Raw genomic sequence first — 26,130 nt, 5'->3', positions numbered from 1 at the left:
ATATTCTGGACCTTTTGTTCTTCCAGATGAAATTTTGTTATTTTTTTCTACCTCTACAGAATAATTTTGGTAGTTTGATTGGTAAGGCACTGAAAAAGTTAATTTATTTAAGTAGAATTGTCATTTTTATTATATTAGCTCAGCCTATCCATGAGCAACTGATGATTTTCCAATTATTTAGATCTGCCTTTATTTTTGTGCAAAGTGTTTTATAATTGTGTTCATACAGTTCCTGTGTTTGTTTCAGTAGATAGACTCCTAAATATTATATAATTTCTACAATTACTTTAAGTTGAATTTATCATTTTCTCACTGTTGGGCTTTGTTAGTAGGAAAGCTAATGATTAATGTGGGTTTATTTGGTAAGAGTCTTTCTTCCCCTATTTTCTCAAATACACTATTTAGTAATGAAATTAGTTGTTCTTTTATTGTTTGATAGAATTCACTTGTAAATCCTTCTGGCCCTGGAGATTTTTTCCTAGGGAGTTCATTGATTGCTTATTCATTCACTTTTTCTGAGATGGGGTTATTTAAGAATTTCACTTCCTTTTCTGCTAATCAGGGCAATTTATATTTTTGTAAATAGTTGTCCATTTCACTAAGATTGTCAAAATTATTGGCATACAATTGGGCAAAATAGTTTCTAATAATTGCTTTAATTTTCTCTGTTGATGGTGAATCCACTGTTTTCCTTTTTGATACAGGTAATTTGGTTTTCTTTTTTTTCTTTTTTTTAAATCAAATTAATCAAAGATTTATCTATTTTATAGTTTTCTTTCATAAAACCAGCACATAGTTTTACTTATTAGTTAAGTAGTTTTCTTAATTTCAATTTTATTAATCTCTCCTTTGGTTTCCAGAATTTCTAATTTGATATTCAATTTATGATTTGTAATTTGTTCTTTTTCTAGCTTTTTAGTTGCATGTCCAATTCATTGATCTCCTCCTTCTCTACTTTATTCATGTAAGCATTTAGAAATACAAAACTTTGCCTAAGGACTGCTTTTGCTGCACCCCTTAGGATTTGGTGTGTTGTCTCATTATTGTCATTGTCTTCAATGAAGTGCTTAGTTGTTTCTATGATTTGTTGAATGAACCACTCATTCTTTAGGATTAGATTATTTAGTTTCCAATTAATTTTTATTCTCTATTTCCATGGCCCTTTCTTACATATAAATTTTATTGCATCATGATCTGAAAAGGATACATTTAATATTTCTGACTTTCTTCATTGGATTATCAGGTTTTTATGCCCTAGTATATGGTCAATTTTTGTGTGTGTGCCATATACCACTGGGAAAGAAGTATATTCCATTCTGTCACCATTCAACTTTCTCCAGTGGTCTACCATATCTAACTTTCCTAAAATTCTATTTGCCTCCTCCTATTCACCTCTTGCTTCTTTTGTGGTTAGATTTATCTAGTTCAGAGAAGGGAAATTTGAGGTCCCTCTCTAGTACAAGTTTGCTGTCTATTTCTTCCTGCAATTCCCTTAACTTCTCCTCTTAAAATTTTGATCCTGTAACACTTGTTTCATATATGTTTAGTAATGATATTACTTCACTAACTTTTATCCCAGAGACTTCTTAATGGTTGGTCGGTGAGAAACTTGTGTTGCCCTCCTTTCCATTTCATCTTAGCCTAGTGGACCCCTACACACCTTTATCATGCATGAGTGCATCTCTATCCATGTTAGCCAGGCTGGTGTCCAGATTGCCAATGCCTGTTGGGAGCTGTACTTCCTGGAACATGGTATCCAGCCTGATAGGCAGATGCCAAGTGACAAGATCATTGGGGGTGGAGATGACTCTTTCATCACCTTCTTCAGTGAAACTGGGGCTGGTAAACATGTTCCCCATGCTGTCTTTAAAGACCTAGAACAAACTGTTATTGATGAAGTTCAAACTGGAACCTATCACTTGCTCTTCCATCCTGAAGAGCTGACCCCTGCCAAGGAAGATGTTGCCAATAACTATGCCCATGGACACTACACTATTGTCAAGAAAATAATTGACATGGTTCTGGACAGAATTTGGAAGCTTGCTGATCAGTGCACAGGTCTTCAAGACTTCTTGGTTTTCCACAGCTTGGTTGTTGGGACTGGCTCAGGTTTCACCTCTCTGTTGATGGAACATCTATCCATTGATTATGGCAAGAAGTCCAAGCTGGAGTTCTCCATTTACCCAGCCCCTCAGGTTTCCACAACTATAGTGGAGCCTTACAATTCCATTCTGACCACTCACACCACCCTGGAGCACTCTGACTGTGCCTTCATGGTAGACAATGAGGCCATTTAGGATATCTGTCACAGAAACCTTGACATTGAATACCCAACCTACATTAATCTGAATCACCTTATTAGTCAAATTGTGTCCTCCATCACTGCCTCTCTCTGATTTGATGGTGCCCTGAATGTTGATCTGACAGAATTCCAGACTAACCTGGTGCCTATCCCCATATCCATTTCCCTCTGGCCACATATGCCCCAGTCACCTTTGCTGAGAAAGCCTACCATGAGCAGCTGACTGTAGCAGAGATCACCAATGCTTGCTTTGAGTCTGCCAACCAGATGGTGAAATGTGACCCTTGCCACAGTAAATACATGGCTTGCTGCCTGCTCTACCGTGGTGATGTGGTTCCCAAAGATGTCAATACTACTATTGCCATCATCAAGACAAAGCATAGCATCCAGTTTTTGGATTGGTGCCCAACTGGCTTCAAGGTTGGCATCAATTATCAGCCTTCCACTGTGGTTCCTGGTGGTGACCTGGCCAAGGGACAATGGACTGTGTGCATGTTAAGTAATGCTACAACTGTTGCTGAGGCCTGGGTTTGCCTGAACCACAAATTTGATTTGATGTATGCCAAGTGTGCCTTTGTCCATTGGTATGTGGGGGAGGGCATAGAGGAAGGAGAGTGTTCTGAGGCACAGGAGGATATGGCTGCCCTGGAGAAGGATTATGAGGAGTTTGGAACAGATAATGCTGAGGGGGAAGATGAAGGTGAGGAATATTAATTTGTTTGTTATCTTTTTCTTTATACTAGGTCTGTCTTTTTTTTCTGTTTGGTGAAAATGTCCTCTGTGATTATTAAATGTCAATAAAAGTGTGATACTTGCAAAAAAAAAGATATTACTTCATTGTCTATGGTACCTTTTAGCAGGATGTAGTTTCCTTCCTTATCCCTTTTAATTAGATCAATTTTTGCTTTTGCTTTGTCTGAGATCAGGATTGCTACCCCTGCTTTTTAACTATGACTATCTTACCCTCTTGTTCTAAGGCCTCAGGGCAGTTTTCCTTGATGATTTCTTGAAAGATGCTGTCCAGGCTCTTTTTTCATCATGGTTTTCAGGTAGACCAACAATTCTTAAGTTATTTTTCCTGGATCTATTTTCCAGTTGTTTTTCTAATGAGGAATTTTACCTTTTCTTCTATTTTTTTCTTCATTTTGATTTTGTTTGACTGATTTTTGGTGTCTCATAGAGTCATTAGCTTCAAATTACCTGATTCTAATTTTTAGTGAATTGTTTTCTTCAGTTAACTTTTGTACTTCCATTTCCATTTGGCCAATTCTACTTTTTAAGGACTTGTTTTTTAAAGTTAATTTTTGTCCTTCCTTTTCCAAACTATTTACTCTCTCTTGCATACCTCTCATGTCTTTCCTCAATTTTTCCTCTACCTCTCTTATTTGAATTTTAAAATCCTTCTTGAGCTCTTCCAAGAAGGGATTTTGGACTTGAGATGAGTTCACATTCCCCTCTGAGTTTCAGATGTGAGTATATTGACAATGTTATCCTCTCCTGCATTTGTGTTTTGATCTTTTCTGTCACCAAGACACTTTTCTATGGTCATTGTTTTTCTATATTGCTTCCTGCTCATGTTGTTTGCCTCTTTTGTGGCTTTTAAAGTTGATCTCTACTCCTGTGGCACAAGGGGCACTGTCCCAGGTTTCTTGTGCTGGGGCTAGGGGCCTGGGCATTGGTTTGCTGAGGTGAGGCTTGCCACTGTCTTGCTGGGTTGCCTCTCATCCTGTACTGGTCTCCTTCAGCCACAGCAAATGAGACCTTTCCCATTAATCCCCCTAGCCTCAGGAGCTAAAAGACTGCTATATGTAGTCTTTCTGCTGACTCTACTACTTCAGGATTTTCCCTGGGTCAATATTATCTGGGTTTTTCAGGGTCAATAAGGAAGGGTAAGAGGGACTTACTGCTGATTCTGCCATCTTGACTCCTGGAAGTCCAACTCACATTTTCTTGGAATCTTTGGACATATAGCTTTGATTTTGTTATCTTCTTCTAATTATGTCTTTTGATCTTCCTTATCATTGTAACTTTTTTTGGTCAGATTTTTTTCCTATGGTTTCTCATTTTTCCAACCTATCAGTTGACTTTAACTCTTCATTAAGGTAAGGCTCCACTTCCATGGTGGAAAGAGTACTATCCAAAACTTCAGGTTTTTTTTTTTTTGCAGGTGTTTTCACAGATTCTTCTAGGGACTGTTAAGGTGTTTTCATAGATATTTCTATAGACCTGTAGGTTTTCAGTTCTTCCAAGGTGATATGATTTAAGGAGACATGTGTTTACTACTCTCCTGGCCTGTGCTCTGGTCTGCGAATGACCACAAACACTGTTTTCTGCCCTGGATGAGGGTCCCTGCTCTACTGTGACATGGTATGGTGTGCTCCTGCTCCTCCTTGTCCTGGGACTGCCACCCAGTACTGTGATCCAGCTCTTAGCATGGCCAAAGCAACAGAGTCCTGACTCAGTGCTAGGAATGAAACTCCTTTAATCTCCTCTGACCTCTTATCATCTCTGGGCTGAGAGCTCTTGAAGCAGCTACTGCCACTGCTGATTCACTCGTTCCCAAGACCTTCTTCTAGTTTTTTGGTGCTGGGTCTGTGCTGGTGCGGCCTGCACTGGATTGTGCTCCATTCTCACCCAGGTATCACAGACCTTTTCTGCTGACTTTCTAAATTGTATTTTGCAGGGAAATTATTTTCCCCATCCTTTTGTTGCTTCACCTGCTCTAGGAATTATTTTATGGCATTATTTAAAGTTGTTTGGGTGCAGCTAGGTGACACGATGGGGCAGCTAGGTGGTGCAGTGGATAGACCACTGGCCTTGGAGTCAGGAGGACCTGAGTTCAAATCTGGCCTCAGGCACATAACACTTAGTAGCTGTGTGACCCTGGCAAGTCACTTAACCCCAATTGCCTCACCCCCATCCCCCAAAATAAATAAACCATTAAACAGATGAATGATTATTTAAAAAAAAAAACAGTTGTTTGGAATTTCTGTCATTTAGGCTCAACCTCCTATATTGTATTTTTAAAGATTTTATTAATTACCTAGTCTTGGACCATCTCAAATCTTATTTGTATGTAACCAATATTTTATGTCAAAAATGTTGTAAAGAGAGCAGAATAGTTTTCTTATTCTACTATGATGATGCAAAATACATTACAGCAAAATCCCGTTGTAAAAAACCTTACTATGCCTCAGATTCAGTTATGCTACAGGTTGAATCATGCCCCTTGTGTATATAGTAATATATAATGTCTCTCTTTTAGTATAAAACTGAAAGTCACAGGTGTTCTTATTATCCCTAGACATCATTTATTTTCAATATCGCACTTACAAAAACTATAAAAATATAGTGTTTTCTATTTTTCTACAGAAACACAATGGATTGTCTCCATAAATAACAGCATTAGTTCTGGTGTTCTAGCAAATAGTTTATCATGCATTTGAGAAGGAGAGAATAAGGCAGGGAGAAGGTGTGATATAAAGATAGAGAGATTCAAAGATAGAGACAGAGATAGAGAGCAGCTAAGTGGTACAGTTGATGGAGCTCTAAGTCTGATGTCAGGAAGAGCAGAGTTCAAATCCAAACTTAGACTAGCTGTGACCCTCGACAAATCACTTAATTTCTATATTCCTAAGTGTCCTTATCTGTAAAATGGGAATAATAATAGTACCTATCTCCCATTGTTGTGAGGATCAAATGAGATATTTGTAAAGCACTTAGCAAACACTGGCACATAGTAAGTGTTATCTCAAAGTTATCTATTAAAATACCTAACGTGAATATAGCAATTAATACTATTATTATTGTTATTTTTAGAGACAGGGGCCTTCTTAGAGAAGAACTGTATCTCATGCTTTGCTGTTAAAAAAATAACATTTTACATGGGCTTTTTATGTATTTCTTTACCATCTAAAACATTTCTTTACCATCCCTTGCTATTATCCCTCATTCTCTCTTCCTTTACACTAGCCTTTGAGGAAGAGGTTGACCTTTTGGGCAATTATTGCATATGCATCTTATACATGCATCCCTGATCTCACCTTTGCCCATCTTCTCTAGCTGTTTGCCTTCATTAAAAACTAATTATCTTATTTTCAGTCTCCCCTATCCACTAGTTCCTTCCATGCCATTTATAAAGTTATCTCACCTTCACCATCAAGAACTAAATAAAATGTAACAATACATTGAGGATGTTTAACACTATCTATAGTATCCCATACTCATAACCCCTTCCTCCTTATTTGGAGTCAAACTTGGTTACTAATTTTGCAGCATTGAGTTCCTATTGTTTTATTTTTTGTCTCCATTCATTGTACATATTATTTTCTTGGTTCTGTTCATTTCATTTTGCATTGGTTTAAATAGTTCTTTCCATGCTTCTTTGTTTCCATCATATTCCTAATTTCTTATATCACGGGAATATTCTGTTACTTTTGTGTGCCACACTTCATAACTGGTAAACATTTATTTTGTTTCTAGTTCTTCACTACTAGAAAAGTACTACTATAAATATTTTTCTTTATAAAAGTCATATGTTTAGGTCATCAATGTTATCCTAATTGTTGAATTTGATGACCTTTTCTCAATCATAATTATTCAGCATTTGACACATACTCTTTCTTCTGTTTTTACTACCATTTTTTTCTTCTTCTTCGTTTTCCTGATACTTGTTTGGCCTATGTTTATTATTCTTCTTTGCTCATTCGTCATGCATAAAGTTTCCCTTAAGTGAGAGTATATCCCAAAGTTCTCTCCTGAGCCCTCTCTTATTCACTTAGTGAATAAGCTCCCATGGGTTTAAATAATCATCTCTGTGCAAATAACTCCCAAATCCATATATCTAGCATTTATTTCTCTCCTGAGTACCATTCATACATCTCCAAAGGTCTATTGTATATTTAAAAATGGATGTCTCATAGACATCTGAAAGTCAGCATATCCAAAATCAAACTCATTATACTTTCTTTCAAACCCATATACCTTTGAACATTGTAATTTCTAGTCAAGAGTACTGCAATCCTCCTAGTAACTCAGGTTCACAGCTTGTGTGTGATTCTTGACTACTGATTCTCACTCATTCCACACATACAGTCAGCTGTAAAATTTTGTAATTTTTACCTTTGATAAACATCTGAGAGTCATTCTTGAATATTTACAATCTCTTTCCAACCTTCCACCCAACCTCATCATATCTAATCTCTCATTCATTCCCTTCTTTTTTCTCATAAAGCCACCACCCTAGTTCAGGTCCTTATCATTTCTCACTTTTGCTATTTCAATGGCTTCATAATTGTTCTCCCTGCATCAAGACTCTTCAATCTCCAATCTATCTTACCCACAGTTTCCAAAACATCTTTTCAATAGAGTGCAGATTTAGGACTTCCAGGAGCCAAGATGTTGGAGCAAGCAGCAAATTGCTGCAATTCTCCCATATTCATTTTGAAACAATCATAAAACAAAACATTCCAAAACAAAGTCTGGAACAGCAACACCAGCCAAAAGATGGGGTGAAATATTATTTAGCCCAGGAAACATGAAGGATTGTCAGGAAAGGTCCATCTAATTTGGGTAAAGGAGAGCATAGTCCAGGACATGAAACATTCCATAAAACCAGCAGCAAGCCCCACCTAAACAAACCAGCATGATATCCTGAGCCCCAGTGTGGTGGAGCAGGCAAATGTCAATACCAAGAACCCTTTCCCCAGGTGCCTTACTATATCTGAGGGAATCAGCACACTCCATCTCTGAGAACCAGTACATGCTTCAGTGCAGCCCCAGGGAGATGCAGAACAAGCCACCGACTTCAGCACACAACATCACCACTAGGACCTTAGCTAAGCACCAGGTACGCAGCCAGAAAACTATAGCCTCCAGCAGCACTAACCACCCCCCCCCCCACATCCTCACTGCAGCACCAGACATGAGGATCCCCTGGGGGACTCAGGACAACATAAGGACTACACCAGGTAATCAGTCAGGATCTGCAACCTCAGGCACAAGAAGCCTGAGACAGTGCCCCTTTTGCACTGGGAATAGAGATCAAATTTAAAAGAAAAGAAAAAGGCCAAAAATAAAGATGAGGAAAAAACAAACTAACAAAATAAAAGAATCTGGCCATAGAAAGTTTTTACAGTGACAGGAAACACCCAGACACTAACTCAGAAGAGGACCACAGTGTCAAAAGACCTATGGGCAAAACTCTATAGAAAAAAAGGAAGTGGTTTTGAGCCCAGAAAGAACTCATGGAAAAGCTCAAAAAGGAGCTTCAAAATCATGTAAGAGAGGTAGAAGAAAAATAGGAAAAGAAATTAGAATTATGCAAGAGAATTATGAAAAAGGACAGTATCCTGGAAAAAGGAAACAACTGATTAAAAAGTACAGTTGGCCAAATGGAAAATGAAGTGTAAAAGCTAACTGAGCAAAAAAAAAAAAAAGAAATAAAATAAAATAAAAACTCGTTAAAAGTTAGAATTGGGCAAGTGGAAGCTAATGATTCTATGAGACATCAAGAATCAATCAAATAAACACAAAAGAATGAAAAATTAGAGGAAAATGTAAAATACCTCAGTGGAAAAACAACTGATGTAAAAATTAGATTCAGGAGAGACAATGTCAGAATCATTGGACTACCTGAAAGCATAATCAAAAGGAGGACTTGGAGAGCCCATTTCAAGAAATTATCAAGGAGAATTGTCCTGATGTCCTAGAACCAGACAATAAAATAGATGTTGAAAGAATCCACCAATTACCTCAGGAAAGAGATGCTAAAATAAAAATTCCAGGGAACGTTATAGCCAAATTACAGAACTATGATGTCAAGAAAAAAAAAAAACTGCTTCAAGTGGGCAGGAAGAAACAATTCAGGTTTTTTTTTTTTTTTGGGAGGGGGGAGGCAGAGCCAAGATGGCAGAATAAAAGCAGTGACTTGCTTGAGCTCTTCCCCAATCCCCACCAAATACTTGTAAAAAATGGCTCTAATCAAATTCTAGAAGAGCAGAACCCACAAAAAGACAGAGTGAGACAAATTTCCAGCCCAAGACAACCTGTTTGGTTGATTGGAAAGACCTATCACACCAGATTGGGAGAAGAACACAGTTCAGCATAGGCGTGTACGTAGGCAAAGACCAGGCCTCAGTGAAGTCAGAGCAGGTCTCAGAGGACTGAAACATGGGCAGCTGTGCCAGTTCCCAGACTTCTCAACCCACAAAGGTCAAAGACAACTTAGAAGGTCAGTAGGAAAAGTCTGTGACTGTGGTGAGAGAGAAGTTCGGTCCCAGCCCCAATCCTGGTGCAACCCTGGGCAGTGGCTGCTTCCTGAGCTATTGGCCCACAGACTGAGGGAGAATTGAGTGACTGATCAGAAGGGGATTGCAAGGATCTTTTTGCTGGTGCTGAGGCAGGAATCTCTTGCTTTGTTCATGCTTGGATCTGGGTCACAGTTCTGCGTGGTGGTCCTGGGGTGAGGAGGAGCACTGGCAAGGTGGAGCTTGTAGTGGCATTGGAGAGGGAATCTTCCTCACAGTTCCAAGGCAGAAAAGAATGCTTGTAGTCACTCATACACCAGAGCACAGGCCAGGAAAGGAGTAAACACTTCACCCTTGATCATAACAACTTGGAAGAAACGAAAATTTACAGGTCCCTATGGGGGTAGGGATGAGATGGGGAGAAAATTTGGAACTCAAAATCTTGTGAAAGTGAATGTTGAAAACTTAAAATAAATAAATTAATAAAAAAGAAACAATTCAAATATTAGGGAGCCACAATCAGAATTACACAGGACTTAGCAGCTGTAACATTAAAGAATCTGAGGTCGTGGAACATGATATTCCAGAAAGCAAAGGAGCTAGGACTGCAAACAAGAATCACCTACCCATCAAAATTAAGCATAATACTCCTAAGGGAAAAAAAAAATCATCATTCAATGTTACAGAAGAATTTTAAGCTTTCTTAAGGAGAGGATTAGAATTGAACAAAAATCCTGAACTCCAATATCAAGACCAAAGAGAAGCCAAAGAGGTAAAAGGGGAAAAGAAAACATAAGAAATTCAGTGGAGCTGGGCAGTTTACATCCCAACATGGGAACATGATATTTATACCACTAAGAGTACAGCTAGAAGGAATATACATATCGAGAGGGTATGGGTATAAGGTTGGGGATTTTTTGTCCTTCATTCTTTTTTTTCTTCTTCTTTTTTAATTAATGTATTTATTTTTAGTTTTCAACATTCACTTCCACAAGATTTTGAGTTCCAAATTTTTTCCCCATCTCGTCCCTTCCCCCACGCCAAGATGGCATGCATTATGAATACTCCATCACAAACTCTGTCCTCCGTTCTATCATCCCCGCCCCCTTCTCTTAGCTTCTTAACCTTCAATTTTCTTGTAGGGTATGAGAGATTTCTATATCCTATTTCCTGTATATCTTAATTTCGAGTTGCATTTGAAAACAGTTTTTTTTAATTTATTGATTTGTAGTTTTCAACATTCACCTTCACAAGATTTTGAGTTCCAAATTTTCATCCCATCTCACCCCTCCCCCACCCCAAGATGGAATGCATTCTGAATACACCTTCCCCTATTCTGCCCTCCTTTTTGTCTCACCTCCACCCCTTCTCTTATCCCATTCCCCTTCTATTTTCCTGTAGGGCAGGATAGATTTCTGAACCCCATTTCCTATACTTCTTATTTCCCAGTTGCCTGTGAAAACATTTTTTTAAATACATATTTTTACAACTTTTGGTTCCAAATTTTCTCCCTTCCTTCCTCCCCACCCACCCTCACTGAAAAGGCAAGCAACTCAATATAGATTATATATGTGCAGTTATGGAAAACACTTCCATAGTATACATGCTGTGAAAAACTGACTCTATTTCCCTTAATCCTATCCCACCCCTCCATTTATTCTATTCTTTCTTTTGACCCTGTCCCTCCTCAGAAGTGTTTGCTTCTGATAACCCCCTCTCCCAATCTGCCCTCCCCTCTATTATCTCCCTGCTCTCTTGTCTCCCCCCCCCCATTTTCCTGTAGGGTAAGATAGATTTCCATACTCAATTGAGTGTGTATGTTATTCCCTCCTTAAGCAAAATCTGGTGAGAATAAGATTCATTCTTTTGGGGCAGCCAGGTGGCACAGTGGATGGAGCACCAGCCCTAAAGTCAGGAGGACCTGGTTCAAATCCGGCCTCAGACCAAAGAGTTGACACTTACTAGCTGTGTGACTCTGGGCAAGTCTCTTAACCCCAATTGCCTAAAAAAAAAAGAGAGATTCATTCTTTAACTCTCACCTTCCCCCGGTTCCACTCCACTGTAAGATATTTTTCTTTTCTGCTTTTTTGTGAAATAATTTACCACTTTCTACTTCTCCCTTTCTCCTCCCAGTATAATACTCTCTCACCATCTAATTTTATTCCCCAGATGCCACCCCTTCACCTTCAACTCACCCTGTGCCCTCTATCTATCTATCTAATCTATCTATCTATCTATCTATCTATCTTCCTATACATACATACATATATTTTTCCCCCCAACTATCTAATACTGACAAAGGTCTCATGAGTTGCAAATGTCATCTTTCCATAGATGACCTTAATAAGTCTCTTATGATTTCTCTTTACTGTTTACCTCTTCATGTTCCACTTGAGTCTTATATTTGAAAGTCAAATTTTCTATTCAGTTCTGGACTTTTCACCAACAATGCTTAAAAGTCTTCTAGTGTACTGAATAACCATTTCTTCTCTGAAGGATTATACTCAGTTTTGCTGGGTAGGTGACTCTTGGTTGTAATCCTATGTCCTTTGGCTTCTGGGAATATTATATTCCATGTCCTGTGATCCCTTAATGTAGAAGCTGCTAAATCTTGTGTGATCCTGATTATGTTTCCACAATACTTGAATTGTTTCTTTCTGGCTGCTTGTAATATTTTCTCCTTGACTTGGGAACTCTAGAATTTTGCTACAATATTCCTAGAAGTTTTCCTTTGGGGATCTCTTTCAGAAGGAGATTGGTGGATTCTTTCAATTTCTATTTTGCCCTCTGATTCTAAAATATCAGGGCAGTTTTCCTTGGTAATTTCTTGAAAGATGGTATCTAGATTCTTTTTTGATCATGACTTTCACATAGTCCAATAATTTTTAAATTATCTCTGCTGGACCTATTTTCCAGGTCAGTTGTTTTTCCAATGAGATATTTCACATTCTCTTCTATTTTTTCATTCTTTTGGATTAGTGTTACAGTGCCTTGATTTCTCAAATTGTCACTAGCTTCCAATTTCTTCATTCTAATTTTTAAGGAAGTATTTACCTCAGAAAGCTTTTGGACTCCCTTTTCTATTTAGCCAATTTTACTTTTTAGGGCATTCTTCTCATTGGCTTTCTGTTTTTCTTTTTTAAGGCAATTGGGGTTAAGTGATTTGCCCAGAGTCACACAGCTAGTGTCAAGCTCATTGGATTTTTGGATGTCTTTTGCCATTTGGGTTAGGCTCTTTTTTAAGGTGTTATTTTCTTCAGTATTTTTTTTGGGTCCCCTTTAGCATCACTCTCTGTTTTTCCTCTACTTCTCTTACTTGCTTCTCAAAATCCTTTTTGAGCTCTTCCATGGCCTGGGACTGGTTCATATTTTTCTTGGAGGCTTTGCATGTAGGACCTTTGACTTTGTTGTCTTCCTCTGATTGTATGTTTTGATATTCTTTTGCACCAAAGTAATATAATATAGTCTGACTCTTTTTGTGCTGCTTGTTCATGATTCCAGCCAATTACTTGAGTTACAAAGTCTTTATTAAGGTAGGGGCCTGTTTTCCATGTGGAGAATGTGCTGTCCAAAGCTTCAGAGGTTTTGTGCAGCTGTTTTCAGAGATACTTCTAGGGACCTGTAAATTTTCAGTTCTTATTAGGTGCTATGATCAAGGGTGAGTTGTTTACTCCTTTTCTGGCCTGTTCTCTGGTCTATGAGTGACCACAAGCCCTCTTTTCTGTCGTGGAACTGTGAGGAGGATTTCCTTTCCACAGCCACTACAAGCTTCAACATGCCAGTGCTCCTCTTTGCCCCAGGACCACCACCCAGAACTGTGACCCAGATCCAAGCATGGGCAAAGCAATACAATACTGCACCAGCAGAGAGATCCCTGCAATCTACCTCTGATCAACAACTCTATTCCCCCTCAAACTGCTGGCCAGAAACTCAGGAAGCAGCCACCACTCTGGAGCCACACTTAGGAACTGGGGCTGGGATCCCATACTTCTCTCTCACCACAGACACAGACATTTCCCACTGACCTTCGAAGTTGTCTTTGGTGTTCATGGTTGAGAAGTGTGGAAAACTCCAAAGCTGCCCATGATTCAATCCTCTGAGGCCTGCTCCAGGTTCGCTGCAGCCTGCGTGCCCACGCTGAACAGTGCTCCTCTCCTTGCCAGGCGCGATATACCTTTCTGAGCAACCATCCAGGTTGTCTTGGGCTGGAAATTTGTTTCACTCTGTCTTTTTGAGGGTTCTGATGCTTTAGAATTTGTTTAGAGCCATTTTTTACAGGTATTTACAAAGGTTTGGGGGAGAGCTCAAGGAAGTCACTTCTTTCAATCTGCCATCTTGGCTCTGCCCCCCAATCGCTGAAAACAATTTTTTAACATGTTTTTGTAAAGCTTTGGGTTCCAAATTATCTCCCTTCCTCCCTCCCCCCCCACCCTCCTTGAGAAGGCAAGAAACTCAATACAGGTTATACATGTGTATACATGCAAAATACTTCCATAGTAGTCATGTTGTGAAAAACTAAGCATATTTCCCTTCATCCTATCCTGCCCCCCTCCCTTCTTATAAGTGCTTGCTTCTCATTACCCCCTCCCCCAATCTGCCCCCATCATTATCCTCCTGCTCTCTTGTCCTCTTCCCCTCTATTTTCCTGGAGGGTAAGATATATTTCCATATCCAATTGACTGTATATGTTATGCTCTACTTAAGCCAAATCTGATGAGACTAAGATTCACTCATTCCCTCTCACCTTCCCTCATTTCCTATCCACTGTGAAAGCCTTTTCTTGTCTGTTTTATGTGGGATAATTTACATCATTCTACCTTTCCCTTTCTCCTTCTCTCCATATAATCCTCTTCTGTTGAAGCAATTAAAAAAAAAAGCAGAGGTAGAGTCCTAATCTCAGACAAAGCAAAAGCAAAAATAGACCTATTTAAAAGAGATAAGGTAGGACACTGCATCTTGTTAAAAGTTGTGATGGACAATGAAGTAACATCAGTTCTGAACATATATGCACTGAGTGGTATAGCATCAAATCTCTTAAAGGAGAAATTAAGTGAGTCAAAGGTTCATAGGCAAACAAGAGATGGAGGGCATTACAAAATGTAAAATAGATAATTTTTACTACATTAAATTATAAAGCTTTTGCACAAGCAAAAGCAATGCAACTAAGATTAGAAGGAAAGCAGAAATCTGGGAAACAATCTTCACAGTAAATGTCGGTGATAAAAGTCTCATTTTTGAAATAAGTTCACAGGGAACTCAATCAAATTTATAAGAATACAAGCCACTCTCTAATTGATAAATTGTCAAAGGATTTGAAGAAATCAAAGCTATTTATAGATATATGAAGTGTTCCAAATCACTTTTGATTAAAGAAATGCAAATTAAAACAACTCTGAGGTACCGCTCCACCCCTATCAGATTGGCTAATATGAGAACAACAATGAAATGACAAATTTTAGAGGGGATTGGGAAAACTGAGACACTAATGCACTGTTGGTGTGGTTTGTGAATTGATTCAACCATTCTGGAGAACAATTCGAAACTGTTGCCAAAGGGGAACCAAATTATGCATCCATTTTGAATCAGCAATACCATTACTAAGTCCACATCTCAAAGACAACATAAAAAGAGAAAAGGATATACAGATGCAAAATATTTATAGCAGCCCTTTACATAGTGACAAAATATTGAAACTGGGGTGATGCCTACCAATTGGGGAATGGTTGAATAAGTTGTGGATTTTGAATGTAATAGAATACTATTGTGTAATAAGACATGATGTACAGACAGATTTCAGACAAACCTGGAAAGACTTGTACAAACTGATGCAAAGTGAAATAAGGAGAACAGGAAATCACTGTACACAACATCAGCAGCAGAACTGTGTGATGATTAACTGTGAATGGCTGAGCTCTTCTCAGCAACACAACCATCCAAGAGAGTATATAGGACTTATGAAAGAAAATGCTATCCACATCCAGACAAAGAAATGATAAACTCTGAATGCAGATCAAAGCATACTTTTTCACATACTTTATTCTTTTTGTGGATTTTTTTTTTAAATTTTGAATTGTTGCTTCTTTCACAACTGTGATTAATATGGAAATACATTTTACATGATAGCACATGCATAACCCATATCAAATTGCCTGCCATTTTAGGAAGAGGGGAGGGGAGGGAGAGATAAAAATTTGGAACTAAAAATCTTATAAAATGAATGCTAAAAATTCTCTTGATATGCAATTGGGAAAAATAAATTCTATTAAAAATAAAGTGCAGATTTAGGTATGCCACTTCCCTGCTTAATAAACTCCAGTGGCCCTCATTTCCTCTAGTTTTACATATAAGCTCCTTATTTGTTTAAAAACTAAATATTTTTAAGAGCCCTTTATAACTTCATTTTACAGATGAAGTAATACAGCAAGTAAAAGGAATACAGTTAGCAAGAAGCAAAGCTGAATGTTATATCTTCTGATTCTAAATTTAGGGCTCCTTTCCTTATATCACTCCACCTTAGTCAACAAGCTGTTACTATGTGCTAGGCGCTGTGCAAAATAATACGGATAGAAAGTTAGACAAAAATAACCTATGTCCTTAAGACGTTTACTTTTTAACATGGGACACATGTAAATAGTTAAGTACATGCATCAGACACAGAAACAAATGAAAATAACTTTAGAGGGAAAGGTTTCAGCAGATAGGTATCCCATCTGCACTAGCTGTTCTGTTTGTTTTCACCTCAAAATTGCCATCTAATTTGGCTTTTCCAATATGACTGCTTATTTGGTTTGGTATTTTGGCTTCCTGTTCCTTTCTGTAATGTTGATTTTCTTTTGCTTTGGCTTTATTTTTGTGACTTGTGTTACGTAATTATGCAGTCATAGTAAATGAGGGTCCTTACTTTACCCAAGTTAGCTCTCTTTTGTGCCCTAAAACCTTAGTTCCACTTGTCTCCCACAGACTATCCTTGTCTCAATTCCCAATGTATTGCTATAGGATTGAGGCTGGAATATATCTATTGTGCACTCCAAAAAGCTAAAAAAAAATCCACTTACAGACACCAGAGCCACACAATAACAGATTAATATAATATTTAAAGAAAAGGGGAAAATAAATAAAAGGGATTAACACCAGGAAATTCAACTAGAGTTATTGTCGAATGAGGGTCAAAATTATGTCATGCAAAAGTGTAACTATTTTAATAACCCAATGTAGGGAATTAAGGTAATGTTTATTTCAGGCTGAGTTGCATCATGTAGGTAATGTGTAAGAGTTTTCACTCTCTCTAAAAAAGTCACATTGAAATGATCTCTTTCTGTTCCTCTCCCCAATTTTTTAGGCTTCAGTGCATTTCCCCCCTCTTTGTTGCATTTTCTGCCTGTAAGGCCTGTCATCTTAGAACTCTCTCACTGATCTGTGAGGCAAACCTTTGTGCCTGCCAGCTTCCAGAGCAGATCCAGGGAAAAATTAACACATCAGCAACTGAGCTCAAGCGATGCTGACATCTGGTTTACTCATTTTCACAGTACGCTTGCCCTGCCCCCTATTGCCTTATTCTTATGCACTGTTTTATCATGTGGCTCATTTCAAGAAAATGCACGTAAGTTTTAGGTACTACTTTGTGGTATGCAATGTGGCAAATAGGAAATAAAACAACCTGTAAAAAAAAAAGCATTTCAGGGCACTATCTGTAACTATGATAATCACTCAGCACCAAACCTCAGCGGTTCTGATATGCCCTGTTTGTTACAAGCCTATGAGGCTGGAGAGAATGTTAATTTCTGAAGGATCTAATTACACCGTGGAAGAACTCAAGAAAGAAACAAAACAATAGCAACAAATATTCAGCTCCTTGCATATATGAGACTTTTATTATTATTGGAACAGAGAAAAACATTAATGCATCACATTTAAAGGGATTATGCTGAAGAGTATGACTTAACAGTTAAAGTGTTCAGGATGCAGAATTCTGTTTCTGAGTCAACTTTGTCAATTTTAGATAAAGAGATAGTGTGGAGAAAGAGAAATATGACTGCCAGGATGCTACAGAATTTGATTATTTTCCCATCCTCTCTGTGACTGACTAGTATGTGACCATTCTCACATCATAGGATGTAGAACAGAAGAGGGTCTTAAAAATCTTCTTTGACCCTCTGAATTTAGATGAGGCTCAGAGAAATTAAGCCATTTGATTAAGGTCACACAAGGAGTGAGGAGAACTGCTAGTATTGAACTCAGATTCTCTTATTCTGAATCTAATTTTCTTTCCACCACACCATATTGGGATTTTCTTTTATGACTTCAGTCATCATCTGTAAATTAGAATTGGTATCTTTGCCATCTGGAAGGCATAGGAGGGGGATGTTGGAAGGAAGCAAACAAGCATTTATTAAGCACCAGCTATGTGCCAGATAACATTGTATTGCATTATATTTTATTCAGATATAGAAAATTAGTGGAATCAACATACTATAAAGCTAATATTTAAAAAGCAAATAATAAACTTTAATATACCACAAGTACATTTAAGGTCTTTTTTTGTTTTAATCATATAAAGTCTAAAACACCTAAAACAAAATAATCCAAATGTCGCTGAAGTTTTGGGAGTATAATCTATAACTAGTATTCAGTAATTGGGGCTCTTGCATTAAATATCTCTAACAAGGGTCTCATATCCAATTAAAAATAGGGGATTAACACAAATACATAAGATCAAGAATCAGTTCCCAAAATATAATAGCCTAAAAGCAGTTGTTGAAATAAGATTTTTTAATTATTCACAACCATTTGAATGATTATTATAAATCACTAATAAAAGAGAAATACAAATAAATATAACATTACAGTTTCACCTCCAGAAAATTGACAAACATAAAACATGATGTAAAGACAATGTTGGAAGGGCTCTGGAAATATACGAAAAATAATATACTATTTGTGTATCTGAGAGAAATTTACAAGTACACTAAAAAGAAATGACAGTCATATGTCTATGTCCTCATCTCCTCATAGTTCTGTACACCAAGGAGATCAAAGAAAAGTTCCATTTACATAAAAATATTAAAACAGCCCTATCGTAGCAAAGAACTAGTGACAACTTAGATGTCCATCAATTGAGAAATGGCTAAGCAAATTATGGTACATGAATATGGTGTAGTATCATTGTGATGAAAATGAAGAACACAGATAGATATGGGAAGATTTATATGAACTAATGCAGAGTGACAACATGCACATTCTATGATATCCTCAAATACCCAAATAGATCTATCTCTTGTTGATTTGAGAGTTCTCTCCTATAATACAAATTGCAATTATGCATACCTGCCTATCCTGTACCATATTCATGTCTCTGTTCTCCTAAAAGTTCCAAAACAGAGATCAAATATCCTAAAGTCTTTCCTTGCCTTTTGATATTTGAACAGAAACAAAGGGACCCTTGAGCTGTTCACTTGTCATCCCTTGCCTTTACCATATGACTAGACTATTTTCCATTCATTCCTGCATTTCGTTAGTAACATTTTATACTTCTACTTTTCTTTAAATTTACTCTTTGTAGAAATGGGCTGACTTCTTCACAACCATGCACTGTCTGTAATCATTTATATGACATTCATTTTCAGTTCTTTGGAGATGTTTATGTTACTTGACCTGCTGCCATATAGCAAATTGAGTTGAATGTTTTTTACAAAAACATGATCGGTGTTAAAAATTATGGCCCAAGTGGCATGCTAGAGCCAACTCAAACTACTGATTATTAAATTTTGAGGGTATTTACATCATCTTTGTGACAAACCAAGGTTTTATTTATTATTTTGATTGTCTAGATTCCTTTCAAAAAGCATTAGTAATGGATATTGAGTGTAAATGTGTGAATATGTATCATCATCATCATCATAATCATCATCATTATTATTATTATTATCATTATTGTTATTATTATTTTGCCAGAGAGCCTGGTTGTTAAACATTTACCAGTATATCTCCATTGTGATCTAAAAATATTGCTTGAGCTCATTTGGAGAGCAGGAGAAAGCTCAAGGAATGAAGTCATCACCACATTAGAGGCCTGATGACTACAGGTAATTATACACACACACACACACACATATATATGTATATGTATATAAATATGTATATATTATGTACATATATACACACACATGTGCACACAGACACATATATGTATCTGTGTATGTATGTATATATACATACATACACATATATATACAAACATATTTATATACATATATACTTTTATGCTTTATAACATATTTCATGTTCTATAAAGTGCTCTACATCCATTATCTCATTTGAATCTCACAATTGCTGTTTATGGCACTTTGCTATAATCAGAAGATTGGAAGCATTAAAGAATCTCGGTGTTTTCTAGAAGACAAAGCTTTTCTTAGAAGAAGAGATGATAAGATGAGCCTCTCTCCCTTTTTTGAAGAGTTGAACAACTATATGACAATATATACCTTTGTATATATTGTCAGACCCCCTGATGTGTTGGTTCATTTTACTCAACTTTTTTCTATCTTAAAAAAATTTCAAAATAATAACAAAATCCAATTGGAATAACGAAAGGACCAGAATATCAAGGGACCTAATGAAAAGAAATGCAGGGGAAGGTGGCCTAGCCTTTTCAGATCTTAAATTTTATTACAAAGCTACAATCATCAAAACTACTTGATACTGGCTAAGAAATAAAGTGGTCGATCAGTGCAATAGGTTAGGTATGCAAGACACAGTAGTCAATGACTATAGTACTCTACAATTTGATAAACCAAAAGACCCTAGCTCCTGGGAAGAGAACTCATTATTTGACAAAAACTGCTGGGAAAACAGAAAAAGAGTATGGCAGAAACTAGGCATAGACCAAAATCTCACACCATATAGCAAAATAAAGTCTGAATGAGTTAACGATTTAGACATAAAGGCTTATGCTATAAACAAACTGGGAGAGCAAGGAACAGTTTACCTATCAGATTTATGAAGAACAAAAGAATTCATGACCAAACAGGAGGTAGAGAATATTATGAAATGCAAAATGGATAATTTTGATTACATTAAATTGAATTACATTAAATTTTGATTACATTAAATTGTGCAAAATTAAATTTGCACAAATAAAGCCAATGCAACCAAGATTAGAAGGAAAGTAGAAAACTGGGAAAGAATGTTTACAACCAAGGTCTCTGATAAGGGCCTCATTTCTGAAATATATAGAGAATTAAGTAAATTTCATAAGAATACAAGTCATTTCCCAATTGATAAATGGTCCCAGGATACGAATAAGCAGTTCTCAGATGAAGAAATTAAAGCCATCTATAGTCATATAAAAAACTGTTCTAAATCACTATTGATTAGGAAAATGCAAATCAAACAACTCTGAGGTACCACATCACACCTATCAGATTGGTCAAAATGACAAAACAGCAAAATGATAAATGTTGAAGAAGTGGGAAAATTGGAACACTAATGCATTATTTGTCGAGTTGTGAACTGATCCAACCATTTTGGAGAGTAATTTAGAACTATGCCCAAAGGGCTATAAAAATGTGCATACCCTTTGACCCAGCAATAGCACTTCTTGGGCTGTATCCCAAAGAGATGATACAAATGGGAAAAGGACCCACATGTACAAAAATATGTATAGCAGCTCTTTTTGTGGTGATCAAGAATTGGAAATTGAAGGGATGCCCATTAGTTGGGGAATGATGGAACAAGTTGTGGTATGAATGTGATGACATACTATTGTGTTATAAGAAATGATGAGCAGCATTCAGAAAAACCTAGAAAGACTTTTATGGATTGATGCTGAGTGAAGAGAGCAGAACCAAGAGAACATTGTACACAGTAACAGCCACGTTGTGCATTGACTAACTTTGATAGACTTAGCTCTTCTCAGCAATGCAAGGATCTAAGACATCTCCAATGGTCTCATGATGGAAAATACTATCCTCATCCAGAGAAAGAACTATGGAGTTTGAATCCATATGGAAGCACATCATTTGCTATTTTTTTCTTCTGTTATGTTTTGTTTCCTCTTTCTTGTTGTTCCTCCTATTGGTTCTAATTCTTCCTTACAACATCATTAATGTGAAAATATGTTTAATAGGAATGTATATGTATAGCCTATATCAGATTACATGCCATCTTGTGGAGGGTAGGGAGGAGGAAGGGGGAGAAAAATTTAAAACTTAAAATCGTATGGAAGTGATTAATAAATCAAAATAAATTAATTTCAAAAAAGCTTTTTTAAGTGGATGTGTAGTTCTGACTTGAGATTTGAGGAGAGAATATTTAGCATCTGAGGTGAGTGCCTAACTCAGAAGGAGCTCTTATTCCTCTGAACTGCTATAGAAAATACTATCTGTACTGATTTGATACTTAATCATGGATTGTCTTATGTGACTATTTTGTTTTCTTTAATCCTAAACTATATTCCAAATTCTTTAAACAATTTTAAAAATAATAAAAAATAAGTTATGTGCTACAAAGTATGGTTGCCTAGGTTTAGAAGGGTGAGCAATATATTCAGAAATGAATGTGATATGAAAAGAAAAGATATCTATCAATCTACCTATCATCTATCTATCTGTATTTCAAATGATCAAAATGGTTTCCATTAAGTGTGATAGATAAATAATCATACAGGGTGTGAACAACCTTGACTTACTTTTCAAATTTTCCAGGCACTGATGTGACTCAGCAGGTCTGGCCTGATGAAGAAATTGTGAAAGTCTAAAGAATGTAAGGGAGTCAAGTCTAGGTACCAGTTCAGGTTTTTTTGTTTTTTTGGGTTTTTTTTTTTTTTTTGTTTTTAAGAGGTGTGCTGGGAGTGGACTTGGTAGCTCGTACAGGTTCAGAAGTGTGAATTGTTAAATTTTCCTTTTTTTTTTTAGATTTGTCATTTTTATTATATTGGTACAGCCTAGTCAGGAGCACTAAATATTACTCCAGCTATTTGTATTGTTCTTAATTATTTTACAGAGTATTTGTAATTGAATCTATACAAATCTTTCATGTGCTTTCTTGAGTTGATCCCTGATTAAATATAGATATAGATACAGATATAGATATAAATACGACTATGGATATAGATATAAATATAGATAGATATAGCTAGATTTATTTATACCTATATCTATATGCATTTTGTAGTTATCTGGAACAGGATTTCCATTTCTACTATTGCCTCTTGTGTTTTGTTGATATTACACATAAATGTGTTTGATTTTTAATAATTTTTGTACCTGTAACTTTACTTTGGCTATTAGTTGTCTTAATGAGTATCTTTCCTGATTCCTTGGTGTTTTTCAAATAAACTATTAATTGGAAAAATTTCTAATGTAGCTCCATTGCAAATGATTCTTGCTTTTGGTTTTAGCTAGGCATTTTGTATGATACATTTTTAAAAGGTCTTCCTACATATATAATTTGCAGGGTTTTAGCATAAAAGAATGTTACACATTGTCAAAGGCTTTTTTTTTACATCTATTAAGATGATCATGGGTTTTGGATCTTTTTGTTTTTCAACAGGATTAATTATGTTGATTGTTTTCCTAATTTTGAACCATCTTTGGTTTCCTTGTATAAACCTGATTAATTATAATGAATGATTTATTGAATGAATCACTCTAGTCAGTCTTGTTGGGATTTTGTTTAAAAATTTTGATACTACATTGATTGATGCTAGTCTCCAGTTTTCTTCCTGTGTTTTTCCTTCACTGGTTTAAGTATTAGGATTAATGTTTATTTCATAAAATAATTTTAGTAGGATTCTTTCTTTCTCAGTTTTTAATAATAATCAGTAAAGTATGCAAAATCACTGTTCATTAAAAGTTTGATAGAATTTGTCTTAGAATATAATAGAGCTGTTTCCCCACCCTTTGGTATGTTTTTTCATTTTTTAAGAGTAAGATCTATTTTTTTTTCTGACATTAGGTCATTTAAGATCTCTATCTGGTCTTACAATAGTTTGAGCACTTTATATTTTTAAAGGTATTCTATTTCTTTTGTATTCTCAATTTTGTTAGTATATAAGTGTGAATAATATAATTATTCTTATTTTCAGGAATTTTGTGATTTCATTTTGTTCATTTACTATTTCATTAATTTGATTTTCTGCTCTGTTATTTTTTTAATATATTTATTTAATATTTTATTTTCCCCAATTGCATGTAAAAACAATTTTAACATTCATTTAAATTTAACATTCATTTAAAAAATTCTTTCCCTACCTATCCTTTCTTTTTTTATTAATAAATTTATTTATTTTTTGTTTTCAATATTTACATCCACAAGATTTTCACCCCATCTCACCCCTCCACACACCCCAAGGTGACATGCATTCTGAATACCCCTTCCCCTAGTCTGTCTTCCCTTCTATCCCCCCCTTCTCTTATCTCCTTCCCCTTCTATTCACCTGTAGGGAAGGACCGATTTCTGTACCACATTTCCTGTATTTCTTATTCCCCAGTTGCATGTGAAAACATTTTTTTAAAATATGTGTTTTTAAAACTTTGGGTTCAAAATTTTCTCCCTTCCTCCCTCCCCACCCACCCTCATTGAAAAGGCAAGCAACTCAATATAGACTATACATGTGCAGTTATGCAAAACACTTCCATAATAGACATGCTGTTAAAAACTAATTCTATTTCCCTTAATCCTATCCTGCTCCACCATTTTTTCTGTTCTTCTTTTGACCCTGTGTCTCCTCAGAAGTATTTGCTTTTGATTACCCCTTTTCTTAATCTGCCCTCCTCTTTATCATTCCCCTACCCACTTGTCCCCTTCCCCCCCCCCATTTTCTTGTAGGGTAAGACAGATTTCCACACCCAATTGAGTGTGTATGTTATTCCCTCCTTAAGTCAAATCCTATGAGAATAAGATTCACTCATTCCCTCTCAACTTCCCCCATTTCCCCTCTACTGTAAGAGCTTTTTCTTTTCTGCTTTTTTGTGAGATAATTTACCCCATTCTACCTCTCCCTTTCTCCTTCTCCTAGTATAATCCTCTCTCACCCCTTAATTTTATTCTCCAGATATCACCCCTTCATCTTCAACTTGCCCTGTGCCCTCTATCTATCTATCTATCTATCTATCTATCTGTCTATCTATCTATCTATCATCTATCTATCTATCTATCTATCTATATACATACATATATATTTTTTTCCTCCAACTACCCTAATATTAACAAATGTCTCATGAGTTGCAAATATCATCTTTCCATGCAGGCATGTAAACAGTTCAACCTTAATAAGTCTCTTATGATTTCTCTTTCCTATTTACCTCTTCATGTTCCACTTGAGTTTTGTATTTGAAAGTCAAACTTTTTATTCAGCTCTGGTCTTTTCATCAAGAATGCTTGAAAGTCCTCCATTTCACTGAATGTCAATTTTTTACCCTGAAGGATTATACTCAGTTTTGATGGGTAGGTGATTCTTGGTTGTAATCCTAGCTCCCTTGCCCTTCAGGAATATTATATTCCATGCCCTGTGGTCCCTTAATGTAGAAGCTGCTAAATCTTGTGTTATCCTGATTGTGTTTCCACAATACTTGAATTGTTTCCTTCTGGCTGCTTGCAATATTTTCTCCTTGACGTGGGAACTCTGGAAATTTTGAGAACTGCTGGTGTTTTGGATAGTGTTAGAATAAAAGTCAGGAAGACCTGGATTCATATTCTACTTTGGGTACTCACTTGTAGTCCAAGTTACTTGAGCTCAGTTACAACATTCCTAGGAATTTTTCTTTGGGGATCTTTTTCAGGAGGAGATAGGTAGATTCATTCCATTTCTATTTTGCCCTCTGGTTCTAAAATATCAGGGCAGTTATCCTTGATAATTTCTTGAAAGATGATGCCTAGGCTCTTTTTTTTTGATCATGGCTTTCAGATAGTCCAATAATTTTTAAATTCTCTCTCCTGGATCTATTTTCCAGGTCACTTGTTTTTCCAATGAGATATTTCACATTGTTTTCTATTTTTTCATTCTTTTGAATTTGTTTTACAGTATCTTGGTTTCTCATAAAGTCACTAGCTTCCAATTGCTCTATTCTAATTTTTAAGGAAGTATTTTCTTCAGTAAGCTTTTGGACTTCCTTTTCCATTTGGCCAATTTTGCTTTTTAGGGCATTCTTCTCCTCATTGGTTTTTTGGACCTCTTTCGCCATTTGAGTTAGGCTCTTTTTTAAGGTGTTATTTTCATCAGTATTTTTTGGGTCTCCTTTAGCAAGCTGTTGACTTGTTTCTCACGATTTTCTTCCATCACTCTCATTTCTCTTCCCAGTTTTTCCTCTACTTCTCTTATTTGCTTCTCAGAATCCCTTTTGAGCTCTTCCAAGGCCTGGGACTGATTCATATTTTTTCTTCGAGGCTTTGGATGTAGGAGCTTTGGTTTGTTGTCTTCTTCTGGTTGTATGTTTTGATCTTCTTTGTTACCAAAGTAAGATAATATAGTCTGACTCTTTTTGTGAGGTTAGTTCATGATCCCAGTTAATTACTTGAATTTTAAACTCCTTGTTAAGGTAAGAGTCTGCTTCCAATGTGAAGAATGTACTGCCCCAAGCTTCA

The 26,130-nt window shown here is 36.4% G+C and overlaps 1 pseudogene; it reads left to right on the top strand.

Moving 5' to 3' along the window:
- The first annotated feature begins 1,667 nt into the window (after nucleotides 1–1,667).
- On the top strand, nucleotides 1,668–3,031 carry LOC114025902 (annotated as a pseudogene).
- The last annotated feature ends 23,099 nt before the right edge of the window (nucleotides 3,032–26,130 follow it).

The sequence above is a fragment of the Vombatus ursinus genome, unplaced genomic scaffold, assembly GCF_900497805.2.
Source record: "Vombatus ursinus unplaced genomic scaffold, bare-nosed wombat genome assembly UNPS02014832.1, whole genome shotgun sequence".
In the NCBI taxonomy this organism is placed as follows: domain Eukaryota; kingdom Metazoa; phylum Chordata; class Mammalia; order Diprotodontia; family Vombatidae; genus Vombatus; species Vombatus ursinus.
The sequence above is the reverse complement of the archived record's forward strand: the minus strand, read 5'-3'. Positions and strand labels throughout refer to the sequence as shown.